The sequence below is a fragment of the Phyllobates terribilis genome, unplaced genomic scaffold, assembly GCF_046119375.1.
Source record: "Phyllobates terribilis strain yellow unplaced genomic scaffold, ASM4611937v1 Scaffold_11__3_contigs__length_659146591, whole genome shotgun sequence".
Classification (NCBI taxonomy): Eukaryota; Metazoa; Chordata; class Amphibia; order Anura; family Dendrobatidae; genus Phyllobates; species Phyllobates terribilis.
The window spans coordinates 73,874,508-73,900,398 of record NW_027362771.1 but is presented as its reverse complement, the minus strand read 5'-3'; positions in this window follow the sequence as shown (position 1 = coordinate 73,900,398).

Genomic DNA, 25,891 nt, shown 5'->3' with positions numbered 1-25,891 from the left:
CCGCTGTACACTCAAACTGCGTATTAACATTAATTTTCATCATTACTGAGAAAAAATCCAGTTATGATTTTGGTGCACGAACAGTTATCGAACATAACCTCGAACAGCCGAATTTTTCTCAAATTGTTCGTGTTCGCCGACCGGCTCGAACACCGCCCAAAACAGCTCGAATTTGAGATTGGCGAACAGTTCGAGTAGAACAACGCTCATCTCTAGTCTGTATAGATGGATTAATAGAACAAGTCCCACACACAGCTAGAAGCCCAATATTTTTTCAGAGGTAGATGCAGAAAAAAATATATTCAGTTTGCAACCTGATGGAGGTCAGTTTAGATGGACTAATAGAACAAGTCCCACACACTGCTAGAAGGCCAAACATTTTTTCAGAGCTAGATGCAGAAAAATATTATATTCAATTTGCAACCTGATGGAGGTCAGTATAGATGGACTAATAGAACAAGTCCCACACACAGCTAGAAGGCCAAATACTTTTTCAGAGGTAGATGCAGAAAAAAATTATATTCAGTTTGCAACCTTATGGAGGTCAGTATAGATGGACTAATAGAACAAGTCCCACACACAGCTAGAAGCCCAAATATTTTTTCAGAGGTAGATGCAGAAAAAAATTATATTCAGTTTGCCACCTTATGGAGGTCAGTATAGATGGACTAATAGAACAAGTCCCACACACAGCTAGAAGCCCAAATATTTTTTCAGAGGTAGATGCAGAAAAAAATTATATTCAGTTTGCAACCTGATGGAGGTCGGTATAGATGGATTAATAGAACAAGTCCCACACACAGCTAGAAGCCCAATATTTTTTCAGAGGTAGATGCAGAAAAAAATATATTCAGTTTGCAACCTGATGGAGGTCTGTATAGATGGATTAATAGAACAAGTCCCACACAGAGCTAGAAGCCCAATATTTTTTCAGAGGTAGATGCAGAAAAAAATATATTCAGTTTGCAACCTGATGGAGGTCTGTATAGATGGATTAATAGAACAAGTCCCACACACAGCTAGAAGCCCAATATTTTTTCAGAGGTAGATGCAGAAAAAAATATATTCAGTTTGCAACCTGATGGAGGTCAGTATAGATGCACTAATACAACAAGTCACACACACAGCTAGAAGCCCAATATTTTTTCAGAGGTAGATGCAGAAAAAAATATATTCAGTTTGCAACCTGATGGAGGTCTGTATAGATGGATTAATAGAACAAGTCCCACACACAGCTAGAAGCCCAATATTTTTTCAGAGGTAGATGCAGAAAAAAATATATTCAGTTTGCAACCTGATGGAGGTCTGTATAGATGGATTAATAGAACAAGTCCCACACACAGCTAGAAGCCCAATATTTTTTCAGAGGTAGATGCAGAAAAAAATATATTCAGTTTGCAACCTGATGGAGGTCTGTATAGATGGATTAATAGAATAAGTCCCACACACAGCTAGAAGCCCAATATTTTTTCAGAGGTAGATGCAGAAAAAAATATATTCAGTTTGCAACCTGATGGAGGTCAGTATAGATGGACTAATACAACAAGTCCCACACACAGCTAGAAGCCCAATATTTTTTCAGAGGTAGATGCAGAAAAAAATATATTCAGTTTGCAACCTGATGGAGGTCTGTATAGATGGATTAATAGAACAAGTCCCACACACAGCTAGAAGCCCAATATTTTTTCAGAGGTAGATGCAGAAAAAAATATATTCAGTTTGCAACCTGATGGAGGTCTGTATAGATGGATTAATAGAACAAGTCCCACACACAGCTAGAAGCCCAATATTTTTTCAGAGGTAAATGCAGAAAAAAATATATTCAGTTTGCAACCTGATGGAGGTCTGTATAGATGGATTAATAGAACAAGTCCCACACACAGCTAGAAGCCCAATATTTTTTCAGAGGTAGATGCAGAAAAAAATATATTCAGTTTGCAACCTGATGGAGGTCAGTATAGATGGACTAATACAACAAGTCCCACACACAGCTAGAAGCCCAATATTTTTTCAGAGGTAGATGCAGAAAAAAATATATTCAGTTTGCAACCTGATGGAGGTCTGTATAGATGGATTAATAGAACAAGTCCCACACACAGCTAGAAGCCCAATATTTTTTCAGAGGTAGATGCAGAAAAAAATATATTCAGTTTGCAACCTGATGGAGGTCTGTATAGATGGATTAGTAGAACAAGTCCCACACACAGCTAGAAGCCCAATATTTTTTCAGAGGTAGATGCAGAAAAAAATATATTCAGTTTGCAACCTGATGGAGGTCTGTATAGATGGATTAATAGAACAAGTCCAACACACAGCTAGAAGCCCAATATTTTTTCAGAGGTAGATGCAGAAAAAAATATATTCAATTTGCAACCTGATGGAGGTCTGTATAGATGGATTAATAGAACAAGTCCCACATACAGCTAGAAGCCCAATATTTTTTCAGAGGTAGATGCAGAAAAAAATATATTCAGTTTGCAACCTGATGGAGGTCTGTATAGATGGATTAATAGAACAAGTCCCACACACAGCTAGAAGCCCAATATTTTTTCAGAGGTAGATGCAGAAAAAAATATATTCAGTTTGCAACCTGATGGAGGTCTGTATAGATGGATTAATAGAACAAGTCCCACACACAGCTAGAAGCCCAATATTTTTTCAGAGCTAGATGCAGAAAAAAATTATATTCAATTTGCAACCTGATGGAGGTCAGTATAGATGGACTAATAGAATGATGCTATGCCCAAAAGATTTTACTTCACTAGGTGCAGTAAAAAAATTGGTATTCTATACACAGGTGGTATATCTTGCAACACAGATAGGCTACTCCACTGACTAACACACTCTGCAATAGGCCAAAAAGGATTAGCTTTGCTAGATTCAGCCAAATGCTGTGAAAAAAACTTGCACAGCACTGGCACAGACCTGCCTGGCAAAAACTGATAGGAACTGATGTAACCTAGTCCTGAAAAGGACTCCAATTACAATTAGTCTTTACTCCCACAATCTATCTATTTAAGAGCACAGACCTGCCTGATAAAAGTCGTAGGAAATGCTGTAACCTAGTCCTTAAAAGGACTGCAATCACAACTATTCCCTACTCCCAAGCTATCTGTAGATTTGTGCGAAAATTGGCTTAAAATTAACAAGGTATAGCGCACACAGCAACAGCGGTGCCGTCTAACACGCAGCTGCAGCAGTGAGAAAATGGTGGCGACGGGGAAAATGGCTTGGTCTTATAGGGCAAGGACATGTGACATACACTGCCAATGACACATGCCCTTGCTTGTGTGAAAAAAAGCACTTCGCTCCGTGTGTGCGCTGCTGATAGGCTGACAGATTGCACCTCCCCACTGCAAATGCGGGAAAGAGAAAAAAAAATGGAGATCTTCATTGTTCCTGCAGAGATCCATCCCCTGCCCCTCCCCCCACCCCGCTGTACACTCAAACTGCGTATTAACATTAATTTTCATCATTACTGAGAAAAAATCCAGTTATGATTTTGGTGCATGAACAGTTATCAAACATAACCTCGAACAGCCGAATTTTTCTCAAATTGTTCGTGTTCGCCGAACGGCTCGAACACCGCCCAAAACAGCTCGAATTTGAGATTGGCGAACAGTTCGAGTAGAACAACGCTCATCTCTACTAAATATGTTCAGTTCACTTTGACATTACTAAGGCTGTGTTAGCATTAAAGAGCTTGAAAGCAATTCAATATAGTCCTAGGAGACCTCTCAGAGTTATGCCCATCCTATCAGGGTGATTGGAAGCTTTGTAGAACTTGCAATATGTGACTAATTGATTTGCTTCAAAATTGAATATTCTTGAAAAATTCGGCAAATCTGGCAGATTTGAATTTCAAAAGATTTGATCATCCTTATTCACTACCATATGCCACTGAGGTGATTGTGATCTATGGAATGACCATGTGTGACAGTACTTACTTCTGATTGTGGTCCTGTCAAGGCAACCAATTCTTCAATACTTCAGTATCTAGCCAAATATAAAGATACTTAGCCAAAATAAATCTCATTCTATGCTGAAGTTCTTCTCTTTTGTCTACCTTAACGTATCTATATATCTTCAATAGCTGTCAGGTAAACGAGCTATAGCAACAGATATCTCTACATACCATCCCATAAAGTTGTGCACTCAGTTTAGATGAGCATCCATATGTCTATGTGCTGTGGTTCAAGAGAGAGCAGAAAGTTACTTTCAGATAACTCTGGAAGCACTTATCTACCTCAAGAATATTTCAGATCCTTACTTACACCCTCCTGAACTAATCTTTTAGGTAGAAGGTCGGGAGGCCTTTAGGCACTATGGTTATTCATAGTTATAGTCAACCGATTTAAGATTATTATGCTATACAACAGATTATAACATTTGTTTACTGACAGGCATTTAAAACTTCAGGAAATTAGCTTCCACACCACATTAATTAATAGAAAAGAGAAATATATACTAATATGATAGCTACAATATTTTTTTCCAGCAAAAACACAGATTACAATTAGCAATTTATTGAGATTATAGACTAGTCAGGTCCTTTAAAGCAGCATGAGGATTAATATTAATGAAGACCTTTAAAGTATTGGAAACATTAGTGTTACCATGGAAAATTCTTTTTATCACATCAGTCGCTGGCAATATGTTAACATAAAACCGTGTGACTCTTAAAAATGGAAACACGCGGTTTGTCAGTTAGAAAACAACAAAGAAAGACAAAGATCTTGTGGACTTTAATTATCCTATAAGACTTGGAAGATCTAAATGATGATAGGTTGCTAACCCAGATGAAACCAATTATGGTATTAGAAATAGCCTCTTATACAATTTATTACTTACCTTTGGAAAGCGATGAGATAAGGTTGAAAGTCTCTCTTTGTGTAGCATAGTTAATTTATTATCTGAGACGCAAATGTATAATAACATTTAATATATCTGATAACCCCATAGGAGTAGCAACAATGATGTATTTCAAGATTTCCTGTAGAGTAGAGCATAAGAAATGCTTTCACGCAACTCTTTTCAGAATGTTTTCTAACCTTGATAATAAACTGTAAGATAAGACTTTTATAAAGCAAAAACTTCAAAACAAGTTGGGAAGGCAAACATTTTAGCTCTGATACTGCAATGAATAGATGCTACTGGAGTAGCCATACAGCTTGTGATGTCTGCAGCTCTTCCTTATTCATTTTGCACAGCTTTACATTGTACAAATAACAATAAATCTTGAACTTAAAAAAGTATCAAATTCATCATTTGCATTTGTTAACACATTTTTTGGCAGATTTTTCAAATTCATCAAAATCAGTACACTTATTTGATAAATAGGTGCACATTAAAAATGCTTACTTTTGTGCTCTTTTGAACCTTGTTAAAATAAAAAGTTGCACAATCCTTTCAATAATCTTTAAAATATTGTATATTAGTTTTAACCCCTTCTTGACCTTTGACATACCCATACATCATGGTCGACAAGGGGTTCCCGACCTTTAACGTATGGGTACATCATGGCAATCATGCGGGGCACAGGAGCTGTGTCTGCACGATCGCCGCTGGGAGCTCAGCTTAAGTGATAGCTGAGCCCTGGTTGTCACTGCCTGGAGCAGTGCCTGCACTGCTCAGGGATGTTTAACCCCCTAAATGCAATCACTAATAATGATCACAGCATTTAGGAGGCTGCAAAAAGGTGGGGGCTTCCTCTCCCACACATTCAGCACCCCCACGACGTCATTGCAGGCTTCCAATCGTTGCCATGGAAACCTGAGGTCACATGATGACCTCTGAGTCAGCCAGCTACGGCGTGCCTGTTAGACCATACTGAGAGCATGGTCTAAAAGGCATTCTGTCAGTGTCTGCAGTGCTGGTTCATTGCAATGCATTATACCAGCGATCAGAGTAATAAAAGTTAAAGTATCATAGAGGTATTAAGAAAAAAGAAAAAAGTTTAAAAAAAAGTTTAAAATATTTTAGAAAAAAATGATAAAAATATTATAACAATAAATACAAATATTTATGTAAAAATAAAAATAAACAAAAAAAGTGCACATATTTGATATTGACATGTCCAGATCGACCAGATCTATAAAACTTTTATACTATTTAACCTCTTTAGTGAAAGCCGTAAAAATGTGGCGAAAAACTATGCTTTTTCATCAAACACCCAAACAAAAAGTGGAATAAAATATGATCAAAGAGACCCATGGTATAGGTGAAAACGGCATCTTGTCCCGCAAAAAAAAAAGCCACCATACAGCTATGTCAGCGGATAAATCAAAATGCTATAACTCTCAGAATATAGCAATGCAAAAACAATGTTTTTTCTATAAAATAGTTTTTATTGTGCAAAACCAGCAAAACATAAAAAAAAACTATAGAAATGTGGTTTCACTGTCCTTGTACTGACCCAAAGAATAAGGCTGTCTAATCAATTTTACCACACGCGGAATGGCATAAAAATCAATAAACAGTTCCTGAATTGCTGTTGTTTGTTCATTCTGCCTCCCAAAAATCAGAATAGAAAGCAATCAAAAAATATTGTGTGCCCAAAAATGGTACCAATAAAAATGTCAACTCACCGCAAAAAACAAGCCCTCACATGACTCTGTTGGCAGAAATACAGAAAAACTATAGCACTCAAAATATGGTGATGCAAAAACTTTTTTTGTAAAAAAAAAGCGTATTTTAGTGTGTGCCAGCAGCCAAACATGTAAAACAATATAAATCTGGTATCGCAGTAATCGCACCAACCTGAAGAATAAATTTCTTTTCACTTATACCACACAATGAACGGCATAAAAAATAAATGAAACCAATTCTTGACCTGCTGTTGATTTGTTTATTCTGCCTCCCAAAAGTTCGTAATAACTAGTGTTGAGCGAGCATGCTCGACACTGCTCGGTACTCGCCTGAGCATCTCACTACTCGGGATGTTCGGCGAGCACCAAGCATTTCCGGGTTACTCGGGCGGGAGTTCGGGTCTCCGCCCTGCACGTTTGGCGCTCTTTACAGAGCCAATGAACATGTAGGGATTGCCAGCCAGTCACTGTAATGCCGCAGCCATGTTGGTTGTGAGCATTACAGTGATTGACTGGCCGCACAGTGTCACCTCGAGTATTTAAAACAGGGCGCCGCCATCTTGGACACAGTTGCTCCGGATCAGACGGTGTAGGGAGAGTGCTGCTGAGCTAAGGAGAGATTTATACTGCGAAATAGGTAGTGTAGGGTCTCTAAAGCCTGGAAAATCAAACTAACAGTCCTTCTCAGGACTAATATCCATCCCAGATATCAGGCAGGCAGGCAGACTGTATAGAACATGCAGTGGTTATACCAACAAACACTACATTACAGTCCTGTGTGCTGCTTTTCAAATTGCTAGACTTAGCCCCATGTCTCAGGGGCCAGGAAAAATCCTTTTTTTTCATCTAAATCCTCTTTTTTTTTTTTTTCCTCAGTCAGACTGTACAAATACCCATCTTATTAACCTTTTGGCATTCCCCCCCCCCCCAAAAAAAAAGTTGAGTGTGTCTGTGAGTGTTCAGACACAAATATATCTGTTTAAAAGAGTCTGGTGTAGGCCAGATAACTAGAACTGTGGTTTTGCAGTTCCACGGTCCAAATCTCTGTATTATCCACTTTTTTGCCTTTTTTCCATAAAAAAAACATTTTGAGTGTCTCGCTGACTGTTCAGACACAAATATATCTGTTTAAAAGATTCTGGTGTAGGCCAGATAACTAGAACTGTGGTTTTCCTCTTCCACGGTTCAAATCACTGTATTATCCACTTTTTTGCCTTTTTTCCATAAAAAAAACATTTTGAGTGTCTCGCTGACTGTTCAGACACAAATATATCTGTTTAAAAGATTCTGGTGTAGGCCAGACAAGTAGAACTGTGGTTTTCCTCTTCCACGGTTCAAATCAGGGTGTAATCCACCTTTTTGCATAAAAAAGCATTTTGAGTGTCTCGCTGACTGTTCAGACACAAATATATCTGTTTAAAAGATTCGGGTGTAGGCCAGATAACTAGAACTGTGGTTTTGCAGTTCCATGGTTCAAATCTCTGTACTATCCACTTTTTTGCCTTTTTTCCAATAAAAAAAAAACATTTTGAGTGTCTCGCTGACTGTTCAGACACAAATATATCTGTTTAAAAGATTCTGGTGTAGGCCAGATAACTAGAACTGTGGTTTTCCTCTTCCATGGTTCAAATATGGGTGCAATCCACCTTTTTGCATAAAAAAAACATTTTGAGTGTCTCGATGACTGTTCAGACACAAATATATCTGTTTAAAAGAGTCTGGTGTAGGCCAGATAACTAGAACTGTGGTTTTTCAGTTCCACGGTTCAAATCTCTGTACTATCCACTTTTTTGCATTTTTTCCATAAGAAAAAAACATTTTGAGTTTCTTGCTCACTGTTCAGACACAAATATATCTGTTTAAAAGATTCTGGTGTAGGCCAGATAACTAGAACTGTGGTTTTCCTCTTCCACGGTTCAAATATGGGTGTAATCCACCTTTTTGCATAAAAAAAAACATTTTGAGTGTCTCGCTGACTGTTCAGACACAAATATATCAGTTTAAAAGCGTCTGGTGTAGGCCAGATAACTAGAACTGTGGTTTTGCAGCTCCACGGTTCAAATCTCTGTATTGTCCACTTTTTTGCCTTTTTTCCATAAAAAAACCATTTTGAGTGTCTCGCTGACTATTCAGACACAAATATATCTGTTTAAAAGATTCCGGTGTAGGCCATATTACTAGAACTGTGGTTTTCCTCTTCCACGGTTCAAATCTCCTTTTTATTACCCTTTTGCCATTGATAGTGCGAGTGTAAGCTATTTTACTTCATTTCCAATGGGCAAGGCGCGTGGCAAGGGACGTCGAACTGGACGTTCTGGTGATGGTGCGTGCAGAGGACGGGGCCGTGACCAAGGTGAAAATGTGTCACAACCAACAGCCACATCTTCTCGCTCCCAGTTCTTGACCGAATTACTAGGGAAGCACACAACAGCACCACTATTGCAAACTGATCAGTGTGAACAGGTTATTAATTGGATAGCAGATAATACTTCCAGTCACCTGGGCACCACCACCTCCGGTCTGTCTTCCACACGGTCAAGTGTTAGTAGCCGTGAGTCTCGACTGTATACTCCTCCTCACCCTGATGCTCCTTCCTCCCACCATGCCGAGTGTCGTCAGACAACAACTGATCCCACAGTTGGACACTCTGAAGAGCTGTTCACTGGTCCATTTCCATATTTGGGCCCCTCGCCTGCTCCGCTTGAAGTGGTGGAAGAGGAGATCCCATGTAGCGATGACCAAATATTTGAACAGCCACGGCCACAGGAAGGCAACGCTGGCAATTTGTCACAAGAGGTGGACAATGACGAGACACAATTACCACAAAGTGAGGAGGTGGACCTTGGTGCGGAAGTGGAAGAGGAGGAGGTGGTGGATGATCTAGTAACTGACCCAACGTGGCAGGAGGACACGCAGAGCGAGGCCAGCAGCACACAGGGGGAGGGAGGCAGAGTACACCAACAGGCAGGAAGAAGCAGTGTGGTGGCCGCAGACAGAAGGCGGTCAACCGCGCCCCGTAAAACCAACACGAGGGACGTTGCCAGTACAACTGGTAGGTCTTCCAGAGTCTGGAATTTTTTTAAAGACTCTGCTGATAACCCCAAAAAGGCCATTTGTACCACCTGCAAGGCCAGCATCAGCAGGGGTGACAAAACTACCAGCCTGACCACCACCAGCATGATCAGGTACATGTCAGCAAAGCACCCAACTTTGTGGGGCGAACCCCAGGGTCCACGACCAGTGTCAGCGGGTTTCACCATTGCTTCTTCCGCTGTTGTGCGTGTAAGAGAACCCCCTGTTGTGCGTGCAAGGCTATCCCCTGTCCATACTGGATGCAAAGATGCCCCCTCCTCTCAGTCTTCACTTGCTATGGCAGTTTCTCAAGAAACAGTATTAACATCCACGTCCACGTCCCACCGCAGCGTTCAATTGTCCATATCCCAGACCTTTGAACGAAAGCGCAAATTCGCAGCCAATGCCCCACAGGCCACAATCCTAAATTCACACATTTCACGACTGCTTGCGTTGGAAATGCTGCCTTTTAGGCTGGTGGAGATGGAATCCTTCCGCAACCTTATGGCGGTGGCCGTCCCTCGGTACTCAGTCCCCAGCCGACACTATTTTGCCTGGTGTGCCATCCCCGCACTACACAAGCACATGTCCAAAAACATCTGCCGTGCCCTCAACAACGCAGTTACTGGGAGAGTCCACCTGACAACGGACACGTTGACAAGTGCTTGTGGCCAGGGACAGTACATCTCCCTGACGGCACACTGGGTAAACATAGTGGAAGCCGGGACCCAGTCGGACCTTGGGACAGAACACATCCTCCCCACACCGAGGATTGCGGGCCCTAAGTCAGTCAGAGTTGCCCCCACAGTGTACAGCTCCTGCGCATCATCCTCCTCCTCCTCCTCCTCATGTTCAGCCTCCATCTCAGATATCACCACATCAGTTACAAGCTGGAAGCACTGCAGTACTGCCTCAGCCAAGTGGCAACAGGCTGTGCTAAAACTCATAAGCTTAGGTGATAAACCTCACACTGCTTGTGAGTTGTGGACAGCTGTGAAAGAGCAGGCAGATCTGTGACTGAGACCTCTGAGCCTACATCCAGGCATGGTCGTGTGTGACAATGACGTAACCTGGTGGCGGCTCTGAGGCGAGGCAAGATCACACACGTACCTTTCCTGGCTCATGTGCTTAACCTTGTGGTTCAGTGGTTTCTTAAATCGCACCCCGAGTTGCCAGATCTGCTCATCAAAGTACGCCGCCTGTCAGCTCATTTTCGGAAGTCGGCTATAGCTTCCGCCGCCCTTGTGGTGTTGCAGCAGCGTTTGCAGCTTCCGGCACACCGACTGGTGTGTGATGTGCCCACACATTGGAACTCTACCCTCCACATGTTGCAAAGGATTTGTGAGTAGAAGAGAGCAGTTGTGGAGTACCAACTGCAACAAGGCCGTCGATATTCAGGTCAGACTCCACACATAAGACCTCAGGAGTGGACCTGGATGTTTGACATATGTACCATCCTGACAAACTTTGAGGAGTCCACCAAGATGCTGAGTGGCGATGACGCCATCATTAGCATCAGCATCCCACTTGTCTGTCTTTTGCAACACTCTCTACAGAGAATTAAAGAGGAGTCATTGCAGCCAGAGTATGATGAGATGGATCAAGAAGCCGTAGCGGGTGATTACACACAGCCCAGCCTCATCTCATCCCAAAGTGCATTGGGGAACAATGAGGGAGAGGAGGATGAAGAACAGGAGCTGGTCTCATGCACTGTAGACGGTAGTACCTGCACAACTGTCGAACCGTCGGTTCAGCGTGGGTGGCCTGAGGACAGTGGGGAGGAGGAGGAGAGCATGGTCAGTCGTCATCTTGGTGAGGACACGGAAGTCTTGCCCGTTACCAGTCTGGCACGCATGGCTGACTTTATGTTACGCTGCCTTAACCGTGACCCTCACGTTGTCAAAATGTTGGGTGACAGTCATTACTGGTAGGTGACACTTTTAGACCCCCGCTACAAGGAGAACTTTCACTCTCTTATTCCTGAGGTGGAGAGGTCTTCAAAAATGGGGCAGTACCAGAAGGCCCTTGATGCAGAACTGTTAAAAAAATTCCTATCTGAACAAGCTAGCTGCAGAGGTCACAGTTCGTTGCCCAACCAAGGCGTACAGGCGAGAGAGACGCAACTCCAATCCAGCAGAGGCAGGGGAACACTGTCAACTTTCTGGGACAGTTTTCTGAAACCCGCCCAGCTTACATGCCTTGAGGCGCGGGGTACTCTCACAAGGAGTGGAAAGTTTCAAAAGATGGTGAGGGAGTACCTTGCCGACCGTACCAGCGTCCTCCCTGATTCCTCTGTGCCTTTTAATTATTGGGTATCCAAGCTGGACACTTGGAATGAACTCGCTCTGTACGCCTTGGAGGTCCTGGCCTGCCCTGCCGCTAGTGTGTTATCGGAGCGTGTTTTTAGTGCCGCTGGGGGAATTCTAACTGATAAGCACACTCGCCTGTCAACTGACAATGCTGACAAGTTGACCCTTATTAAAATGAACAAGGGCTGGATTGGGCCAGACTTCTCATCACCACCAAATGGCAGCAGAGTAACATAAAGTCAAATCCACTGTGTTATTTCGGGAGGTGTATTCCCATGCACCACTTCACACCCACACATGGGTATACACTTCCTCATTTCGGCTGTTTTATGTTCTTCTCCATATCCTCAGCCTCCACCACCACTATACCACCAGGGTGACCGTGGTCCGTGTTGCCAGCAGTTCAAGTTCCTCCGTCCTAATTTTTGGCAGCTTTTGGTTGAAAGGCATAGGCAAAGACTATGGGAGACCCACTACCCAATAATGGGAATAATGTTTTTAATATGCTGTACTGCATGGCTCTTGTAAAGGGCATTGCAAGTTCCTCCGTCCTAATTTTTGGCAGCTTTTGCTTGGAAGGCATAGGCAAAGACTATGGGAGACCCACTACCCAATAATGGGAATAATGTTTTTAATATGCTGTACTGCATGACTCTTGTAAAGGGCATTGCAAGTTCCTCCGTCCTAATTTTTGGCAGCTTTTGCTTGGAAGGCATAGGCAAAGACTATGGGAGACCCACTACCCAATAATGGGAATAATGTTTTTAATATGCTGCACTGCATGGTTCTTGTAACGGGCATTGCAAGTTCCTCCGTCCTAATTTTTGGCAGATTTTGCTTGGAAGGCATTGGCAAAGACTATGGGAGACCCACTCCCCAATAATGGGAATAATGTTTTTAATATGCTGTACTGCATGACTCTTGTAAAGGGCATTACAAGTTCCTCCATCCTAATTTTTGGTAGCTTTTGCTTGGAAGGCATAGGCAAAGACTATGGGAGACCCACTCCCCAATAATGGGAATAATGTTTTTAATATGCTGTACTGCATGGCTCTTGTAAGGGGCATTGCAAGTTCCTCAGTCCTAATTTTTGGCAGCTTTTGCTTGAAAGGCATAGGCAAACAATATGGAAGACCCACTCCCCAATAATGGGAATAATGTTTTTAATATGCTGTACTGCATGACTCTTGTAAGGGGCATTAAAATTGTCTTGTTAAGCTACTGTGACCTCCATGTCACTTCCAAGGGTCATTGATATTGTCTTTTTTTTCCACTGGGACCTCCATGTCTCTTCCAAAGGGCATTAAAACCGTCTTGTTAAACCTCTCTGAACTCCACGTCTCTTCCAAGGGGCATTAAAACCGTCTTGTTAAACCACTCTAAACTCCACGTCTCTGCCAAGGGGCACTAAAACCGTCTTGTTAAACCACTCTGAACTCCACGTCTCTTCCAAGAGGCATAAAAACCATCTTGTTAAGCTACTGTGGCCTCCACGACTCTTCCAAGGGGCATTAAACCCGTCTTGTTAAGCTACTGTAACCTCCACGTCTCTTCCAAGGGGCATTAAAACTGTCTTGTTAAGCTACTGTGACCTCCACATCTCTTCCAAGGAGCATTAAAACCATCTTGTTAAACCACTCTGAACTCCACGTCTCTTCCAAGGGGCAATAAAACCATCTTGTTAAGCTACTGTGGCCTCCACGTCTCTTCTAAGGGGCATTAAAACCGTCTGGTTAAGCTACTGTGACCTCCACGTCTTTTCCAAGGGGCATTAAAACCGTCTTGTTAAACCACTCTGAACTCTACGTCTCTTCCAAGGGGCATTAAAACCGTCTTGTTAAGCTACTGTGACCTCCACGTCTCTTCCAAGGGACAATAAAACCATCTTGTTAAACCACTCTGAACTCCACGTCTCTTCCAAGAGGCATAAAAACCATCTTGTTAAGCTACTGTGGCCTCCACGTCTCTTCCAAGGGGCATTAAACCCGTCGTGTTAAGCTACTGTGACCTCCACGTCTCTTCCAAGGGGCATTAAAACTGTCTTGTTAAGCTACTGTGACCTCCACGTCTCTTCCAAGGGGCATGAAAACTGTCTTGTTAAGCTACTGTGACCTCCACATCTCTTCCAAGGAGCATTAAAACCATCTTGTTAAACCACTCTGAACTCCACGTCTCTTCCAAGGGGCATTAAAACCATCTTGTTAAGCTACTGTGGCCTCCACGTCTCTTCTAAGGGGCATTAAAACCGTCTGGTTAAGCTACTGTGACCTCCACGTCTCTTCCAAGGGGCATTAAAACCGTCTTGTTAAACCACTCTGAACTCCACGTCTCTTCCAAGGGGCATTAAAACCGTCTTGTTAAGCTACTGTGACCTCCACGTCTCTTCCAAGGGACAATAAAACCGTCTTGTTAAACCACTCTGAACTCCACGTCACTTCCAAGAGGCATAAAAACCATCTTGTTAAGCTACGGTGGCCTCCACGTCTCTTCCAAGGGGCATTAAACCCGTCTTGTTAAGCTACTGTGACCTCCACGTCTCTTCCAAGGGGCATTAAAACTGTCTTGTTAAGCTACTGTGACCTACACGTCTCTTCCAAGGGTATTGATATTGCCTTCTTATTCCACTGCGACCTCCACCACTCTTCCAAGGGGCATTGATATTGTCTTTTTATTCCACTGTAACCTCCACCACTCTTCCAAGGGGCATTGATATTGTCTTTTTATTCCACTGGGACCTCCACCACTTTTCCAAGGGGAATTGATATTGTCTTTTTATTGCACTGGGACCTCCACGTTTCTTCCAAGGGGCATTAAAACCATCTTGTTAAGCTACTGTGACCTCCACCACTCTTCCAAGGGGCATTAAAACTGTCTTGAAAACCACTCTGAACCCCACGTCTCTTCCAAGCTGCATTAAAACCGTCTTGTTAAGCGACTGTGAACTCCACCTCTCTTCCAAGGGGCATTAAAACCGTCTTGTTAAAAAACTCTGAACTCCACGTCTCTTCCAAGGGGCATTAAAACCGTCTTGTTTAGCTACTGTGACCTACACGTCTCTTCCAACTGAAATTGATATTGTCTTTTTATTCCACTGCGACCTCCACCACTCTTCCAAGGGGCATTAATATTGTCTTTTTATTCCACTGTAACCTCCACAACTCTTCCAAGTGGCATTGATATTGTCTTTTTATTCCACTGGGACCTCCACCACTCTTCCAAGTGGTATTGATATTGTCTTTCTATTGCACTGGGACCTCCATGTCTCTTCCAAGAGGCATTAAAACCGTCTTGTTAAGCTACTGTGACCTCCACTACTCTACCAAGGGGCATTAAAACCGTCTTGTAAACAACTATAAACTCCACATCTCTTCCAAGGGGCATTAAAACCGTCTTGTTAAGCTACTGTGACCTAGACGTCTCTTCCAAGGGGCATTAAAACCGTCTTGTTAAACCACTCTGAACTCCACGTCTCTTCCAAGGGGCATTAAAACTGTCTTGTTAAGCTACTGTGACCTACATGTCTCTTCCAAGGGGCATTGATATTGCCTTTTAATTCCTCTGCGACCTCCACCACTCTTCCAAGGGGCATTGATATTGTCTTTTTATTCCACTGTAACCTCCACCACTCTTCCAAGGGGCATTGGTATTGTCTTTTTATTCCACTGGGAACTCCACCACTCTTCCAAAGGGCAATGATATTGTCTTTTATTGCACTCGGACCTCCATGTCTCTTCCAAGGGGCATTAAAACCATCTTGTTAGGCGACTGTGACCTACACCACTCATCCAAGGGGCATTAAAACCGTCTTGTTAAACCACTCTAAACTCCACGTCTCTTCCAAGGGGCATAAAAACCGTCTTGTTAAGCTACTGTGACCTCCACGCCTCTTCCAAGGGGCATTAAAACCGTCTTGTTAAACCACTCTGAATTCCACGTCTCTTCCAAGGGGCATTAAAACCGTCTTGTTAAGCTACTGTGACCTCCACGTCTCTTCCAAGGAGCATTAAAACCGTCTTGTTAAGCTACTGTGACCTCCACGTCTCTTCCAAGGATCATTGAAATTGTCTTTTTATTCCACTGCTACCTCCACCACTCTTCCAAGGGGTATTGATATTGTCTTTTTATTCCACTGGGAACTCCACCACTCTTCCAAAGAGCAATGATATTGTCTTTTATTGCACTGGGACCTCCATGTCTCTTCCAAGGGGCATTAAAACCATCTTGTTAGGCTACTGTGACCTACACCACTCATCCAAGGGGCATTAAAACCGTCTTGTTAAACCACTCTAAACTCCACGTCTCTTCCAAGGGGCATAAAAACCGTCATGTTAAGCTACTTTGACCTCCACGTCTCTTCCAAGGGGCATTAAAACCGTCTTGTTAAACTACTCTGAACTCCACGTCTCTTCCAAGGGGCATTAAAACCATTTTGTTAAAATACTGTGACCTACACCACTCATCCAAGGGGCATTAAAACCGTCTTGATAAACCACTCTGAACTCCACGTCTCTTCCAAGGGGCATTAAAACCGTCTTGTTAAGGTACTGTGACCTACACTTCTCTTCCAAGAGGCATTGATATTGCCTTTTATTTCCTCTGCGACCTCCACCACTCTTCCAAGGGGCATTCATATTGTCTTTTTATTCCACTGTAACCTCCACCACTCTTCCAAAGGGCATTGATATTGTCTTTTTATTCCACTGGGACCTCCACCACTCTTCCAAGGGGCATTGATATTGTCTTTTTATTCCACTGGGACCTCCATGTCTCTTCCAAGGGGCTTTAAAGCTGTCTTGTTAAGCTACTGTGACCTCCACCACTCTTCCAAGGGGCATTAAAACCGTCTTGTAAACCACTCTGAACTCCACGTCTCTTCCAAGGGGCATTTAAACCGTCTTGTTAAGCTACTGTGACCTCCACGTCTCTTCCAAGGGGCATTAAAACCGACTTGTTAAGCTACTGTGACCTCCACGTCTCTTCCAAGGGGAATTGATATTGTCTTTTTATTCCACTGCGACCTCCACCACTCTTCCAAGGGGCATTGATATTTTATTTTTATTCCACTGTAACCTCCACCACTCTTCCAAGGGGCATTGATATTGTCTTTTTATTCCATTGGGACCTCCAGGTCTCTTTAAAGGGACATTAAAACCATCTTGTTAAGCTACTGTAACCTCCACCACTCTTCCAAGGGGCATTAAAACCGTCTTGTTAAACCACTCTGATCTCCTCGTCTCTTCCAAGGGGCATTAAAACCGTCTTGTTAAGCTACTGTGACCTCCACATCTCTTCCAAGGTGCATTAAAACCGTCTTCTTAAACCTCTCTGAACTCCACGTCTCTTCCAAGGGGCGTTAAAACCATCTTGTTAAGCTACTGTGACCTCCACGTCTCTTCCAAGGGGCATTAAAGCGGTCTTGTTAAGCTAATGTGACCTCCACGTCTCTTCCAAGCGCATTGATAATGTCTTTTTATTCCACTGCGACCTCCACCACGCTTCCAAGGGGCAATAATATTGTCTTTTTATTCCACTGGGACCTCCACCACTCTTCCAAGGGGCATTAAAACCGTCTTGTTAAACCACTCTGAACTCCACGTCTCTTCCAAGGGGCCTTAAAACCGTCTTGTTAAGCTACTGTGACCTCCATGTGTCTTCCAAGGGGCATTAAAACCGTCTTGTTAAACCATTCTGAACTCCACGTCTCTTCCAAGGGGCATTAAAGCCGTCTTGTTAAGCTACTTTGACCTCCACGTCTCTTCCAAGAGGCATAAAAACCGTCTTGTTAAGCTACTCTGACCTCCACGTCTCTTCCAAGGGGCATTAAAACCATCTTGTTAAGCTACTGTGACCTCCACGTGTCTTCCAAGGGGCATTAAAACCATCTTGTTAAACCACTCTGAACTCCACGTCTCTTCCAACGGGCACTAAAACAGTTTTGTTAAGCTACTGTGACCTCCACATCTCTTCCAAGGGGCATTAAAACCGTCTTGTTAAGCTACTGTGACCTCCACGTCTCTTCCAAGGGGCATTAAAACCATCTTGTTAAACCACTCTGAACTCCACATCTCTTCTAAGGGGCATTAAAACCGTCTTGTTAAGCGACTGTGACATCCAGCACTCTTCCAAGGGGCATTAAAACTGACTTCTTAAGCTACTGTGACCTCCGCGTCTCATCCAAGGGGCATTCATATTGTCTTTTTATTCCACTGTAATCTCTACCACTCCTCCATGGGGCATTGATATTGTCTTTTTATTCCACTGAGACCTCCACCACTCTTCCAAGGGGAATTGATATTGTCATTTTATTCCACTGTAACCTCCACCACTCTTCCAAGGGGCATTGATATTGTCTTTTTTTTCCACTGGGACCTCCACCACTCTTCCAAGGGGCATTAAAACCATCTTGTTAAACCACTCTGAACTCCACTTCTCTTCCAAGCGGCATTAAAACCGTCTTGTTAAGCTACTGTGACCTCCACGTTTCTTCCAAGGGTCATAAAAACCGTCTTGTTAAGCTACTGTGACCTCCACGTCTCTTCCATGGGGCATTAAAACCGTCTTGTTAAGCTACTGTGACCTCCACGTCTCTTCCGAGGGGCATTATACCCATCTTGTTAAACCACTCTGAACTCCACCACTCTTACAAGGGGCATTAAAACCGTCTTGTTAAACCTCTCTGAACTCCACGTCTCTTCCAAGGGGCATTAAAACCATCTTGTTAAGCTACTGTGACCTCCATGTCTCTTCCAAGGGGCATCAAAACCGTCTTGTTAAACCACTTTGACCTCCACGTCTCTTCCAAGGGGCATTAAAACCGTCTTGTTAAACTACTCTGAACTCCACGTCTCTTCCAAGGGGCATTAAAACCATCTTGTTAAGCTACTGTGACTTCCACGTTTCTTCCAAGGGGCATTAAAACCACGTTGTTATGCTACTGTGACCTCCACGTCTCTTCCAAGGGCATTGATATTGTCTTTTTATTCCACTGGGACCTCCACCACTCTTACAACGGGCATTGATATTGTCTTTTTATTCCACTGGGACCTCCACCACTCTTCCAAGGGGAATTGATATTGTCTTTTTATTCCACTGTAACCTCCACCACTCTTCCAAGGGGCATTGATATTGTCTTTTTATTCCACTGGGACCTCCACCACTCTTCCAAGGGCCATTAAAACCGTCTTGTTAAACCACTCTGAACTCCACGTCTCTTCCAAGCGGCATTAAAACCGTCTTGTTAAGCTACTGTGACCTCCACGTCTCTTCCAAGGGGCTTTAAAACCATCTTGTTAAACCATTCTGAACTCCATGTCTCTTCCAAGGGGCATTAAAACCGTCTTGTTAAGCTACTGTGACCTCCACGTCTCTTCCAAGGGTCATAAAAACCGTCTTGTTAAGCTACTGTGACCTCCACGTCTCTTCCATGGGGCATTAAAACCGTCTTGTTAAGCTACTGTGACCTCCACGTCTCTTCCAAGGGGCATTATAACCATCTTGTTAAACCACTCTGAACTCCACGTCTCTTCCAAGGGGCATTAAAACCGTCCTGTTAATCTACTGTGACCTCCACCTCTCTTGCAAGGGGCATTAAACCGTCTTGTTAAACCTCTCTGAACTCCACGTCTCTTCCAAGGGGCATTAAAACCGTCTTGTTAAGCTACTGTGACCTCCACGTCTCTTCCAAGGGGCATCAAAACCGTCTTGGTAAACCACTCTGAACTCCACTTCTCTTCCAAGGGGCATGAAAACCGTCTTGTTAAGCTACTGTGACCTCCACGTCTCTTCCAAGGGGCATTAAAACCGTCTTGTTAAACTACTCTGAACTCCACGTCTATTCCAAGGGGCATTAAAACCATCTTGTTAAGCTACTGTGACTTCCACGTTTCTTCCAAGGGGCATTAAAACCATCTTGTTAAGCTACTGTGACCTCCACATCTCTTCCAAGGGCATTGATATTGTCTTTTTATTCCACTGTGACCTCCACCACTCTTCCAACGGGCATTGATATTGTCTTTTTATTCCACTGGGACCTCCCCGTCTCTTCCAGGGGGAATTAAAACCGTCTTGTTAAGCTCCTGTGACCTCTACCACCCTTCCAAGGGGCATTAAAACCGTCTTGTTAAACCACTCTGAACTCCACGTCTCTTCCAAGGGGCATTAAAACCGTCTTGTTAAGCTACAGTGACCTCCACGTCTCTTCCAAGGGGCATTAAAACCGTCTTGTTAAACCACTCTGAACTCCACGTCTCTTCCAAGGGACATTAAAACCGTCTTGTTAAGCTACTGTGACCTCCACGCCTCTTCCAAGGGGCATTAAAACCGTCTTGTTAAACCACTCTGAATTCCACGTCTCTTCCAAGGGGCATTAAAACCGTCTTGTTAAGCTACTGTGACCTCCACGTCTCTTCCAAGGAGCATTAAAACCGTCTTGTTAAGCTACTGTGACCTCCACGTCTCTTCCAAGGATCATTGAAATTGTCTTTTTATTCCACTGCTACCTCCACCACTCTTCCAAGGGGTATTGATATTGTCTTTTTATTCCACTGTGACTTTCACCACTCTTCCAAGGGGCATTGATATTGTCTTTTCATTCCACTGGGACTTCCACCACTCTTCCAAGGGGCATTAAAACCGTCATGTTAAACCACTCTGAACTCCACGTCTCTTCCAAGGGGCATTAAAACCGTCTTGTTAAACCACTCTGAACTCCACGTCTCTTCCAAGGGGCATTAAAACCGTCTTGTTAAACCATTCTGAACGCCACGTTTCTTCCAAGGAGCATTAAAGCCATCTTGTTAAGCTACTGTGACCTCCATGTCTTTTCCAAGGGGCATTAAAACCGTCTTGTTAAACCACTCTGAACTCCACGTCTCTTCCAAGGGGAATTAAAAACGTCTTGTTAAGCTACTGTGACCTCCACGTCTCTTCCAAGGGGCATTAAAACCGTCTTGTTAAACCACTCTGAACTCCACGTCTCTTCCAAGGGGCATTAAATCCGTCTTGTTAAACCACTCTGAACTCCACATCTCTTCCAAGTGGCATTAAAACCGTCTTGTTAAACCACTCTGAGCTCCACAGCACTTCCAAGGGGCATTGAAATGTTGTTTTTAATTACCTCTAACCTCCACGACTCTTCCAACGGGCATTGCATTTCCTCCTTATTTTAGTCAGCTTTTGCTTTTCAATGCATAGGCGAACACTAAGGGAGACCCACTCCCCAATAATGGGTAGAAGGTTTTTAGTATGCTCTAATCCACATCTGTTTCAAGGGGCATTGCAGTTCCTCATAATTTTTGGAAAGCCTGCCATTCACTTCTTAGGCCAACAGTGTACAGGAGACCCAGTTGCTATAAGTGGAAAAAACGGTTTTGTTAAGGCCCTCTGACCTCCATGTCACTTCCAAGGGGCATTGAAGTGCCTTCAATTTTTTGGTAGGCATTGCACTCACTGTATGCCCTATAACTGTGTAGCCGAACCGCTCCTTTTGGTACAGAAACATATCCTACAAGACATGTGTGGTTGACTGGCCTGATATTGATGTGAATGGTCCCTGCTCCTCCTGCTCTTTCTCCTTTGCAACCACCTCATCCATCATTCATCACCTGAAGCTTTGTTTTAACGGGAGTCATAGAACTGGGATAGTAGTAGGAAAACATCCAGCAATCCTCAGAGGAGGTAGGATATGCACCAAAACGCTGACAACCTCAGGCCTAGCCGCTACAACATACATGCGCTTGCATTCCAAGGAACAGAAAGCTAAGGAGATGGATGGCCTCATGATCATGAATAATTTACTCGGTGTGTAGGAGGCCGACCACTGCTGCTGTCTACCTTCTGAACTTTGTGTTGAAGCCTGATTGACCCAGGACCCGCAATCCTCTATGTCTGGAGGACGTGTTGCATCCCAGTGTCCAACTGTGTCCCGGCTTCCACAATATTAACCCAGTGTGAAGGCGTCAGTGAGATGGACCATCCCTGGCCACATTTACTTGTCCACGTGTTTGTGGTTACGCTGTCCTACCCACTAAATGCACTGGGGAGGGCACAGGTAATGTTTTGGTATGCGCGCTTGTGTATAAGGTGCACTGGGACAAATAGGGGCGGCTGGGGACCGTTTATGGACACCCGGCCGCCCCCTGGCAGCTGGGGACTGAGTACGGATACCAGGCCGCCGACGCAGCCATGATGTGGTGGCCATATTCCGCCTCCACATGCCTAAAAGGCCCAATTTCAAGTGCAAGCAGGCAGTATGGTATTGCAGCCTGGGGTGGGTGGGTGGCAGGCTGCATACTTGCGCTTGCATTGCAAGGAATGGGGGAGGTACAATTGAACACTGCCCTGGGACAAGGACTTGCACGGGGATAGTTGAAAGTCTGCATCTTCTGATGCGGCAAGGATCACTTCTGATGGGCACACTTTTAGGCAGTGACCTGGGTGTCAGAGATGCTTCCAGGGGTCTTCCCCATGCTGTTCCCATGTCTTTTCAGCACTGTATGCATGTGTCACACAGCACATGGCCAGATAAGCTTGTAAAATGTTAAAATGACATTTCCCGGTGAATGCATTTGTCATGGTTGAAAGCAATACAAAAGTGCAGAAACGCATAAAAAATTCTACTTGTGAACATAGCCCAAGGTGTGGAGGAGTATTTTTGTTTTTGGTTATTTATTTTACCTTATACACAAGTCTTTACCCTGGAAAGGATGTTCCTTAACATATTTCACAGGAAAGCATTTTCAGTTTCGTTTTTGAACGTTTTATTGTGAGCCCGTAAAAGTGGCTTAATACCTCTGACCACGTTGTTGACAGCAGTTACATGAGGGTCAGAAATGCTTCCTGGGGCGATCCCCATGCTGTCCCCATGTCATTTGAGCACTGTCACTATCGTTTTGGGCACTCTTTAGGCTTTCTACAGACTGCCGGGGGTGCCGCCGCAAAAATGCTCGGGTCTCCCATAGACTAACATTGGACTCGTTGGTCAGGTCGAGCACCCGAGTATCACAGTGAGCTCGGCCCGAGCTTAGAGCACCTGAGCATTTTAGTGCTTGCTCAACACTAGTAATAATACTTAGCGCACATTTATCCTGCATTCTACGCTGAGCACTTACACCGGGATTTCCATGTAAATCTCTGAAATACATGATTCAAACAGAACCCCGATGGAACATTCTCTATAAGAGGCAGATAGAGACACTTTGGATGCCGTCTATGTTATGATCCAATGGTGTCCATCTTTTTAGGCGTCTTTTTAGGCTTGCACAAAAGCGCGGTCGGCCACAGTTTTGTACACCTCTGAAAAGCAAGACACCGCTAAACAGAGATCTAACATAGTCAGGAGTATCTCCATCTGCCTCATTAGTGAATGGAACCCTCAGGGGTTTCATCTGAACTATGTGCTTTAGATATTTAAGTGGAAGCCCTCATGTAAGTGCTCAGCATAGCGTGCAGGATAAATGTGAACTGATAAAAATGTTCTCTACCCCAAAATGCCACCAATGAAAGCTTTAACTCGACCAACAAAAAACAAGTCCCCACTCAGGTCTGTCACCTGTTAACAGAAATATAGGAGGTGTCCTAGTTATTGGTAGCACAAAGGCTCTGGAAAAATGACATGGCTCCCACCAAAAGAAATTTTGTGAAATCTGCTTTCCCAAATCCAGATGCCCCCTTCACTTCTGAGCCCCACAATATGCCTAAACCACAATTAGCATCAATATGATTGACTTTAAGGTAGTGAAGAGAGCCCACCTAATTGACAGGTGCGTGGCTCTAGAAGGACAAGATGGGCATAATGTATTGGCCACTACAATGTACTGGGTACTACAATGTCATATTTGCAATTTTCACTTTGCAACTTCCACTGCATGTTTGTTTCTGGAAAAATCGTCATTACACCCATAGCTGAATTCCCTGAGGGGTGTAAAAGGTCACTTGAGGGGAGTTTCCACTGTTTAGGCACATCAGGAGCTCTGTAAATGGAGTCTGCAAATCATTCTAGGAATATCTGCGCCACGAAAGTCAAATAGCGCTCCTTCCCTCCAGTCAAGTCAAATAGCGCTCCTTCCCTCCAGTCTCGCCATGTGGCCAAACAGTACTGTACAGCCTTATATAGGGTATTGCCACGTTCAGGAGAAATTGTTTAACAAATCATGGGGCCTTTTTTATCCATTTCCCCTTGTGAAAAGAAAAAATCTGTGGCTAAAACAGCATTTTAGTGATAAAAATGTAATTATTAGTTCACCCCAGAATGGTATCAAATTCTGTGACACACTTGTACCGTCAATATCCTCTATGCATCACTATATGTATTCACTGAAGGATAGAGTTTGTATAGAGCAGTGCTTCCCAAACCCCATCCTCACGAGCCCCCACAGGTCATGTTTTCAGGATCTCCTTAGTATTGCACTGGTGAGAGAATTCCTGATGCCTTGATGATACTTCAATCACCTGTGTAATACTAAGGAGATCCTGAAAACATGACCTGTGGGGGGCCGTGAGGATGGAGTTTGGGAAACACTGGTATAGAGGGTTCTGCTGTTCTGGCACCACAGGGGCTCTGCAATGTGACATGACGCCAGCAAACCATTCCAGCAAAATCTGTATTTCAATATGGCGCTCCTTCACTTCTCAGCTTTGCACTGTGACTCAAAAGTAGTTTCCGGCCACTTACAGGATGTTGGGGAACTTGGGAGAAATGGCGCAACAAATTATGTAGACCTTAAACTCCTAATAAACATTTAAAAAATTTAAAACTTGGCGCTAATGTAGAACAGGCAAGAAAGCTTGTAAAAGGACTTCAACATGACGTTTCAAGGATGGAGCGAGACTGCCATCTACTGGCCAGATACAGTCAAGCGGAACCAAAATATGCAAGGGAAGTTGCAGGGAGGGCAAGTTTAGACGCTGGACCCGATCAGGTGACTTCCAGGAAGGAGTTCCAGGAGATGAGGCCAGCACGCCAAACCTGAGGGGTCTTTGGCGCCAAGCAGCAGAAAGGAGCAGACGTGCTCCCTGCGTCATGAGAAACCCCGCGTGACAGGCCAAATCCAGAGGCCTGAGAGGTGCTCCAGCCGGGCACCGGTAAAAGAGCTCCGGATCCCTCACAGTTGTGACCCGAGTGCTGTGCCTGCTGAGGGGACTAGGAACCTGATCGCGGTGCTGAGTGAGTTCGCGGAACCCGACGTCGCCCGCCGACAGACGAGGCCTGGACCCCCCTATCCAAGGCTCGAGAGACTGCCTCCAACGGCCAAGCAGAGAGGAGTTGAGAGACGGTTGCCCCAGTCAAGTCACGCCAGCGGAAGCAGAGGAGCTGCATACGTGAGCAGGGCCGTCACTTCCACTGTTCACCCACGGTACCAGGGACAATTGGGTTTATGTACTCAGGTTGGGAGGGGGACGGTTGGGGCTAAAGTAGCACAACGTGATCTAATTGAATTTGTCCGGAAGAGACTCACGGCCTAGCGGGAATAACCGGTGACCCTCGCTAGGGCCAAATGCACAGTTAAAGAACTTGCGTGGTGTCTCCCATGATTGAGGGCATCACCTTACTTTGAGAGACTGCGCCTTACTTTAAGAGACTGCGCCTTACTTTAAGAGACTGCGCCTTACTTTGAGAAATTTCGTATTTTGCTGATATTTCAAACCACTGTTCATTACCCTTGTTGCTAATCCCTTGTTTCAGAATACCTGTTGTATAAAACTGTTTACAATCATCTCTGACTGTTCTCGCCTTGTGTCTCTGTACGTTGCATTCCGGCACCTGCATTACATTTGGCGTAGTCGGCAGGATGCAACATTCAGATGCAGAGATGGCGGATCAGTCTGTGGCTGGGTCCGGCCGGAGCCATATACCCCTGGGGGCTATGCTCAGCCATCTTCCCAAGTTTACAGGGGATGGCATGTCACTGTGGGACTGGGCAGAAA